A 9,064-nucleotide genomic window follows, 5' to 3' on the forward strand; every position below is an offset into this window, starting at 1 on the left:
AAAGCAAGAGATAAAAAACAAAAACTGTCTGAAAACGTATCTGTAGAAAAATCAGACTGAAACGTGCTGAAAGCCAAGAAAGAATCATCTATGCGAATTCAGGGATTACACAGCATCCAAAGGAGGTGGAATCCCAATAGACCTACCAGCAGCTGTATGATTCAAATCAACAAAGTTCACGAATATCCCAGTGATTTAAAATGCACCTGGAGGAAACAACATAGTCACAAGGGAACCTCCAGAGGGGTTTCAGCTGATATCTCGGCAGCAATATTGCAGGACAGGGAGGAGTGCCAGGACACAGACCATATCCTGAATGGCCAAATGCTGCCACCTAGGGTAGCCTATGCCCCATGACCACCATTTCTAATAACGGCAGAGCTAGAGAATTCCACAGACCGGCAAATCTTAAAAGAATTCAGCAGTTCAAAACTTCTTCTAAAAGGAAGGTTGAGAATACTCCCCTGAATAGAAAAGCAGCAAGATGAAATGGAAAGAAGAAAACCATTATTGGAAATGCAAGAAGAGCATGAGTGGCAAAGAAGAAACAAGAAGAAGGCAAGGAGGACATCAAAACCCTAAAGATGGGAGAGGGAAGCAGGAAATCATAGGTGATTGGAAGCACTCTCTTAAGTGAATCAGCTTATTGGACTCTCTGTTTGAAGCGAAAGGAGAGCTGCATGGCCTGACGTGTTTGCAAAACAAGCAAGAAGCAGACCAACAAAGAATCAAACCAACAAACAAGCACCAAAAGGGTACGGTTGGCTGACATCTACCAAGGGAATCATGATTATTCAAAAGAAAATACTCAAGGTGATGTCAAGGATCATTCAGCACGCATCGACCCAGTATCGCGGCTTGCATGTACTCAGCACACTTGTCTTCGGAAATCAGAGGCGTGCATTCATATTCGTAAATATTGATTCATAAGAGCATATCGTGACCTAACCCAAATGCCGATTTGGAATCAAATGGATTCCTAGTCCGTGATGTAGACTTGTATGTCTTCCGACAGGATGAAGGAATGCCATATTCTACGCTACGTAGAGAAGAAATGTAAGAAGCCTATAACAAAGGCACGTAGATCTGCCAAAGTGTACTAAGAGCAAAAGAGACAGACAGTAAAGTGCACATTGGGGTTGGTTTCATTTCTTGGAATTTCAGCCCCCATGAAACAAATGGATCCATGTCCTGAGAGTGCGGGTGTTTCAGCAGAAATCAGGCGACGCATATGTATTCCGGGAGTACGGATATCATAGGAACATAAGTCTCCTTTAGAGGGTCTCTGTGTACTGTGAACTGTTAGAAAGTTTAAAGACGTGTGAAACCATCAACTAAAAAGGGACCCACTTCCCTCCATTGGTACTGTGCATACAGATCTGAGCAAAAGGTAAGAGGGAAGAAGAAAGGCCCATGGGACGCTAGTGGGTAGAATCACATTTACCTTAGGCACCTCTCGTCGGATGCAGCCCCTCCCCCAACACTGACAAGATGCAGCAGCCATTGGGGATGGCAGGTACCGGTTGGATTCCAGGTGGAATGTTGGTGTGTACCGCGAGGCTTGTTGTGGCTGTTGGATCCTAGGTAACCGGGCAGAGTTCTGTGGGTGGATCAGTGTGATGGAGGGGCTGCCGCCCTCTGTGGAGCTTGGCTTAGGTGTTTGGTCCGGGAAGCTGTGTAAGTTCGAGATACTGCTGCTGCCCAAAGACCTGAGTTCACAGGTCAGTTTCCAGAACCTTTCAGAGCAGACAGTGGAAGATCTGCCTGTCATCAGCTTACTGGTGAGGCTCCGAGGTACTTTCAGACTTGCCCAGTCCTGGTGAAGTCGACTTTAGGGGAGACACGAAGAGAAGCTGGGCGAAAAGCTGGCTGCACGGATTGAGGAGAGATGCGAACACATGGATGAGAGATGTTCTGCTACAATGGAGAATACTGGCGTGGAGACAGCTGTAGAGGATACCAGGCTCAAAAGACATTCATGAGACCTATTGATCCTCGCTGATACTGGCAGAAACATACGGAGTGCCAACGTGGACTTGAGGAAGTTCCTCAATTCTCTTCTCCAAGAACGGGTCCAAGGTCCCTGACATCTGCAAGAGAAGAGATGGCAGAGATGATCAAAACGCTCCTGTTCTTGGAAGAGGTCGTGAGAATCCACACGTCCCAAGGGGCATTCCCAAGCCATTCAGACCAGAATTCACCAAGCCCAGGTAAGCCTTTTCCCAGGTTTGCCTAGCTAGCAAGCACTTGCCCTTCCCTCCCCTCCACTCAGGCATCCATTTTGAAGGATCAGTACCTGAGCTGCAATGAAGCCATTACGAGAAGAGCAAGCCCCTCCTAGAATCAGAGTTCCCCCAGCTTCACACTCTGTGAACAACAGTGAACTCCTTCAAGGTCAAATAGTCTCGGCTGAAATCGATAGGAATTGAATACTTAGCTCAAACCTAGAAACGATGGCCTTCCGCTAGATTCAGCAAATGTTGTGTTTATGTGTTCCCTGGGGTGAAGGGAGTGTGGTAAGTCAGGGGAATCTTTGACTGAACTTGAATCTGTATTAGGCCTCAGTTTTTCAAGACAGAATAGGTAAATAGTACATGTCAGAAAGTGAACTGTACTGTCAAAGTCGCCAGTGACATTAAAGACACAGCTTCTGTGGATCGTCTTTCAATTGAGTCAAGCCCCCGGGGGCACTATATCATGGGGGTGCAGACTTGGTTGCGTTAAATGGCTTTACCCAACATGATCGGATGATGAATCGTTCTCATCACTGATAGAAGAACACCTGGTTCTCAATAGACTAGCATAACTGCAGCAGGGTTGTCCTAGCTATAATGCCTCTAGGTGCTTTTGGATTCAAACCTAAATGTATATATTTGGTTTGTTTCCTCTTGTATTTTCCTAGAGAGGGATGTTACCCCTTGAAATGCCAACATTGGCCAGTAGGTGTCACTGGGAGTAAAGGGCACCACATGCACAAGTGTATCCAAGGTTGGGGGTTATTTCATGTTTCCAATAGTTATTTCATGGTTCCTGTTGGTTTCGGAGGCTTCAACCGTAAAGAGCTGACATGACCCCTTTAACAGTTTGGACTGGAAGTTTGCATTCTTTCTGTCTAGGTTTTCCGTAGAGCTGACAAAATGTTACCAAAATTGACAAGTCTGGCTTCTAGGTCGATACAGTGTGTTTCAAAAAATAACTTCATTTTCGTATACTCCCAAAACATGTAAATGAATTCTGTTAAACTTCTTAAAGACTGCAAATGACATATCAACACACTGTCAAAACAGGTGTCTTCGGACAATCCCTCCCACCAAGGCTGTATAGAAACAAAGAGCTAAGCAAATATCACATTTCTGTGAAATGTATCTGGATAGTGTTGATTCATCGATGCCCAGTTGGCAGAGAAGAAGTGCAACCTGCACTCACTCGCTCCCAGGTACAGAGCAATGGAAACAACCACTCACCCAGCCCTTGGCACAGGACACTTGCCGAAGAGAGGCCTGTTACTTCCAAAGACAGGATGAGGCCTCAGGACACCTGGAAGCAGGAGAAGGCAAAGCAGGGAATGGAAACCAGTGCAGGGTCTGACCCCTGGTGATGGAGCAACAAGGGTGAAACTCTGTTTACCTTGGACGCACACTCTCAAGCGGACAGGAGACATGGGATTGAAGGTGATGTGCTGAGATTTACAAGAGTGCACAGCAGATGCTTGGCTGACAGAACTCAAAGAATCCAGCGCAAAATATCCCCACAGTTGATTCTGAGACCAAGATCCGAGCTGCCAAATTTGAGGTAGCAGAGGCAACGGTCAGTGAGGGATAGGGCTACGGATGATGGCACACGCTGAGTCTCAGGGATCTGGAGTGCATTGTGGGATGTGGTGGGTCGAATCAAGAGAGCAAACCGAACTGTGTACCAATGATAAAGCAACCACACTGGTCGCGCGGTTGAGATTACCGATATGTCCCATGGCCACACCCAGTGCATCTGCAGGACCAGGGACCAATTGGGCATCTTGCCAATAGAGCACGTGTGGGGCTGAATCAGAGCTATCGTGCATCTGGTCTGAGGGATCCAGGGGGCCTTGGGTTTGAAATCAGAATGAAAAGCCTCAGGATCTGCTACATTCATAACCTGGGCTGGGATTATGGTTTGGTTTGAGGCACAGGATGCGCAACAGCTCTGTGGTTGCCTTCGTGCACCCGTGCCACAAGGATGAGAGGACAAGGAAGAGTGGTCCAAGTCCACAGCGTGAGAAGAGGAAGCATTTCCTTCAGCACTATCTCCCAAAAGCGGATGCTACATTTTGGATGGCACTGGCACGGTACGGCACCGAGGACACCAAGGTAGGTCTGCGGGATCATTCCAGCAGGCCCTGATGTGTGACATCCATGGATGAGCTTCCACTGGTGTTTCAGTAGACATAGAAGCTCTGGGAAGAACTGCTTTCATTGGGACATTCCCGTGGCACTACAAAGCACAAGCGCACTCTCAGTTTGCTTTTTTTTAAACACTCCAAAATGACATAGAGCAGAATGCAGAGCTGAGAACCTTTAGAAGCCTCATTTCCACAAGAGGAAGTGTCCTGCGCACTTTCAGAATTGTGAGATATGCGTAATCGAAATGAAGTTATGCTAATCGAAATAGTATGGGATGTTCATCACAACAAATGCAACACCAGCAATTGGAGATATACCAGACAACACACACAGGAACAGAATATGGCATCAATGTCTAGGAGAAGTTGTCCTCACAGAAATCCCATGGAATTGCGTAGAGACAAGAGTCTAAAATTTTCACTTAACAAAGCCCTAGAAGTCCACCTTAGATACCTGATATTACCTGACCAGTAGAGATGAAGAAGTACAGTAAAAGAAACAGGAAGTACCATTTTCAGTTCCAAAGATATTGAAGGCCCAGAAGATAAGCTTTCCAACAACTAGACTGCAAAACGCTATCCAGACCAAGTGTTGAAATTGGAGGTCTGGAAAACCCTGAAGAACAACATTGTCTCAGAATCACAAAAGGCAGAATATCAGAAAAGGGGAAGAGAAAGTCTAAAGACGAGCCAAAAAATATCAGAAAACTCAATGGATGTGATCATATCAGGGCCAAAATTCAGCCCTTAGCAGACTAGATAATGCAGAGGGACGCGTGAATGACTGTGAAGACAGGGGAACAGAAATCCCTCGGTCAGAAGCAGACATAGGAAAGCAAGTGCAAACCAATGAAACATTGCTGTTGAATCCTGGGTTAAGACAGGGCATGAAAGACTAGAGTTCATAAGAGTCCCAGATGGAAAAGCAAGAGATAAAGAAACAAAAACTGTCTGAAAACGTATCTGTAGAAAAATCAGACTGAAACGTGCTGAAAGCCAAGAAAGAATCATCTATGCGAATTCAGGGATTACACAGCATCCAAAGGAGGTGGAATCCCAATAGACCTACCAGCAGCTGTATGATTCAAATCAACAAAGTTCACGAATATCCCAGTGATTTAAAATGCACCTGGAGGAAACAACATAGTCACAAGGGAACCTCCAGAGGGGTTTCAGCTGATATCTCGGCAGCAATATTGCAGGACAGGGAGGAGTGCCAGGACACAGACCATATCCTGAATGGCCAAATGCTGCCACCTAGGGTAGCCTATGCCCCATGACCACCATTTCTAATAACGGCAGAGCTAGAGAATTCCACAGACCGGCAAATCTTAAAAGAATTCAGCAGTTCAAAACTTCTTCTAAAAGGAAGGTTGAGAATACTCCCCTGAATAGAAAAGCAGCAAGATGAAATGGAAAGAAGAAAACCATTATTGGAAATGCAAGAAGAGCATGAGTGGCAAAGAAGAAACAAGAAGAAGGCAAGGAGGACATCAAAACCCTGAAAATGGGGGAGGGAAGCAGGAAATCATAGGTGATTGGAAGCACTCTCTTAAGTGAATCAGCTTATTGGACTCTCTGTTTGAAGCGAAAGGAGAGCTGCATGGCCTGACGTGTTTGCAAAACAAGCAAGAAGCAGACCAACAAAGAATCAAACCAACAAACAAGCACCAAAAGGGTACGGTTGGCTGACATCTACCAAGGGAATCATGATTATTCAAAAGAAAATACTCAAGGTGATGTCAAGGATCATTCAGCACGCATCGACCCAGTATCGCGGCTTGCATGTACTCAGCACACTTGTCTTCGGAAATCAGAGGCGTGCATTCATATTCGTAAATATTGATTCATAAGAGCATATCGTGACCTAACCCAAATGCCGATTTGGAATCAAATGGATTCCTAGTCCGTGATGTAGACTTGTATGTCTTCCGACAGGATGAAGGAATGCCATATTCTACGCTACGTAGAGAAGAAATGTAAGAAGCCTATAACAAAGGCACGTAGATCTGCCAAAGTGTACTAAGAGCAAAAGAGACAGACAGTAAAGTGCACATTGGGGTTGGTTTCATTTCTTGGAATTTCAGCCCCCATGAAACAAATGGATCCATGTCCTGAGAGTGCGGGTGTTTCAGCAGAAATCAGGCGACGCATATGTATTCCGGGTGTACGGATATCATAGGAACATAAGTCTCCTTTAGAGGGTCTCTGTGTACTGTGAACTGTTAGAAAGTTTAAAGACGTGTGAAACCATCAACTAAAAAGGGACCCACTTCCCTCCATTGGTACTGTGCATACAGATCTGAGCAAAAGGTAAGAGGGAAGAAGAAAGGCCCATGGGACGCTAGTGGGTAGAATCACATTTACCTTAGGCACCTCTCGTTGGATGCAGCCCCTCCCCCAACACTGACAAGATGCAGCAGCCATTGGGGATGGCAGGTACCGGTTGGATTCCAGGTGGAATGTTGGTGTGTACCGCGAGGCTTGTTGTGGCTGTTGGATCCTAGGTAACCGGGCAGAGTTCTGTGGGTGGATCAGTGTGATGGAGGGGCTGCCGCCCTCTGTGGAGCTTGGCTTAGGTGTTTGGTCCGGGAAGCTGTGTAAGTTCGAGATACTGCTGCTGCCCAAAGACCTGAGTTCACAGGTCAGTTTCCAGAACCTTTCAGAGCAGACAGTGGAAGATCTGCCTGTCATCAGCTTACTGGTGAGGCTCCGAGGTGCTTTCAGACTTGCCCAGTCCTGGTGAAGTCGACTTTAGGGGAGACACGAAGAGAAGCTGGGCGAAAAGCTGGCTGCACGGATTGAGGAGAGATGCGAACACATGGATGAGAGATGTTCTGCTACAATGGAGAATACTGGCGTGGAGACAGCTGTAGAGGATACCAGGCTCAAAAGACATTCATGAGACCTATTGATCCTCGCTGATACTGGCAGAAACATACGGAGTGCCAACGTGGACTTGAGGAAGTTCCTCAATTCTCTTCTCCAAGAACGGGTCCAAGGTCCCTGACATCTGCAAGAGAAGAGATGGCAGAGATGATCAAAACGCTCCTGTTCTTGGAAGAGGTCGTGAGAATCCACACGTCCCAAGGGGCATTCCCAAGCCATTCAGACCAGAATTCACCAAGCCCAGGTAAGCCTTTTCCCAGGTTTGCCTAGCTAGCAAGCACTTGCCCTTCCCTCCCCTCCACTCAGGCATCCATTTTGAAGGATCAGTACCTGAGCTGCAATGAAGCCATTACGAGAAGAGCAAGCCCCTCCTAGAATCAGAGTTCCCCCAGCTTCACACTCTGTGAACAACAGTGAACTCCTTCAAGGTCAAATAGTCTCGGCTGAAATCGATAGGAATTGAATACTTAGCTCAAACCTAGAAACGATGGCCTTCCGCTAGATTCAGCAAATGTTGTGTTTATGTGTTCCCTGGGGTGAAGGGAGTGTGGTAAGTCAGGGGAATCTTTGACTGAACTTGAATCTGTATTAGGCCTCAGTTTTTCAAGACAGAATAGGTAAATAGTACATGTCAGAAAGTGAACTGTACTGTCAAAGTCGCCAGTGACATTAAAGACACAGCTTCTGTGGATCGTCTTTCAATTGAGTCAAGCCCCCGGGGGCACTATATCATGGGGGTGCAGACTTGGTTGCGTTAAATGGCTTTACCCAACATGATCGGATGATGAATCGTTCTCATCACTGATAGAAGAACACCTGGTTCTCAATAGACTAGCATAACTGCAGCAGGGTTGTCCTAGCTATAATGCCTCTAGGTGCTTTTGGATTCAAACCTAAATGTATATATTTGGTTTGTTTCCTCTTGTATTTTCCTAGAGAGGGATGTTACCCCTTGAAATGCCAACATTGGCCAGTAGGTGTCACTGGGAGTAAAGGGCACCACATGCACAAGTGTATCCAAGGTTGGGGGTTATTTCATGTTTCCAATAGTTATTTCATGGTTCCTGTTGGTTTCGGAGGCTTCAACCGTAAAGAGCTGACATGACCCCTTTAACAGTTTGGACTGGAAGTTTGCATTCTTTCTGTCTAGGTTTTCCGTAGAGCTGACAAAATGTTACCAAAATTGACAAGTCTGGCTTCTAGGTCGATACAGTGTGTTTCAAAAAATAACTTCATTTTCGTATACTCCCAAAACATGTAAATGAATTCTGTTAAACTTCTTAAAGACTGCAAATGAGATATCAACACACTGTCAAAACAGGTGTCTTCGGACAATCCCTCGCACCAAGGCTGTATAGAAACAAAGAGCTAAGCAAATATCACATTTCTGTGAAATGTATCTGGATAGTGTTGATTCATCGATGCCCAGTTGGCAGAGAAGAAGTGCAACCTGCACTCACTCGCTCCCAGGTACAGAGCAATGGAAACAACCACTCACCCAGCCCTTGGCACAGGACACTTGCCGAAGAGAGGCCTGTTACTTCCAAAGACAGGATGAGGCCTCAGGACACCTGGAAGCAGGAGAAGGCAAAGCAGGGAATGGAAACCAGTGCAGGGTCTGACCCCTGGTGATGGAGCAACAAGGGTGAAACTCTGTTTACCTTGGACGCACACTCTCAAGCGGACAGGAGACATGGGATTGAAGGTGATGTGCTGAGATTTACAAGAGTGCACAGCAGATGCTTGGCTGACAGAACTCAAAGAATCCAGCGCAAAATATCCCCACAGTTGATTCTG

At 46.1% G+C, this 9,064-nt stretch overlaps 1 long non-coding RNA gene across 1 annotated transcript; it reads right to left on the bottom strand.

Annotated features, from left to right (window-relative positions):
* Window positions 1-1,857: 1,857 nt before the first annotated feature.
* LOC140695365 (uncharacterized) lies at window positions 1,858-3,780 on the bottom strand. Its single transcript, XR_012071094.1, has 3 exons — window positions 3,628-3,780; window positions 3,465-3,537; window positions 1,858-2,090 (listed from the first exon to the last, which is right to left on the bottom strand). It is a non-coding gene; the product is annotated as an uncharacterized lncRNA (long non-coding RNA).
* Between the last annotated feature and the right edge of the window lie 5,284 nt (window positions 3,781-9,064).

The sequence above is a fragment of the Vicugna pacos genome, unplaced genomic scaffold, assembly GCF_048564905.1.
Source record: "Vicugna pacos unplaced genomic scaffold, VicPac4 scaffold_196, whole genome shotgun sequence".
Taxonomy (NCBI): Eukaryota; Metazoa; Chordata; class Mammalia; order Artiodactyla; family Camelidae; genus Vicugna; species Vicugna pacos.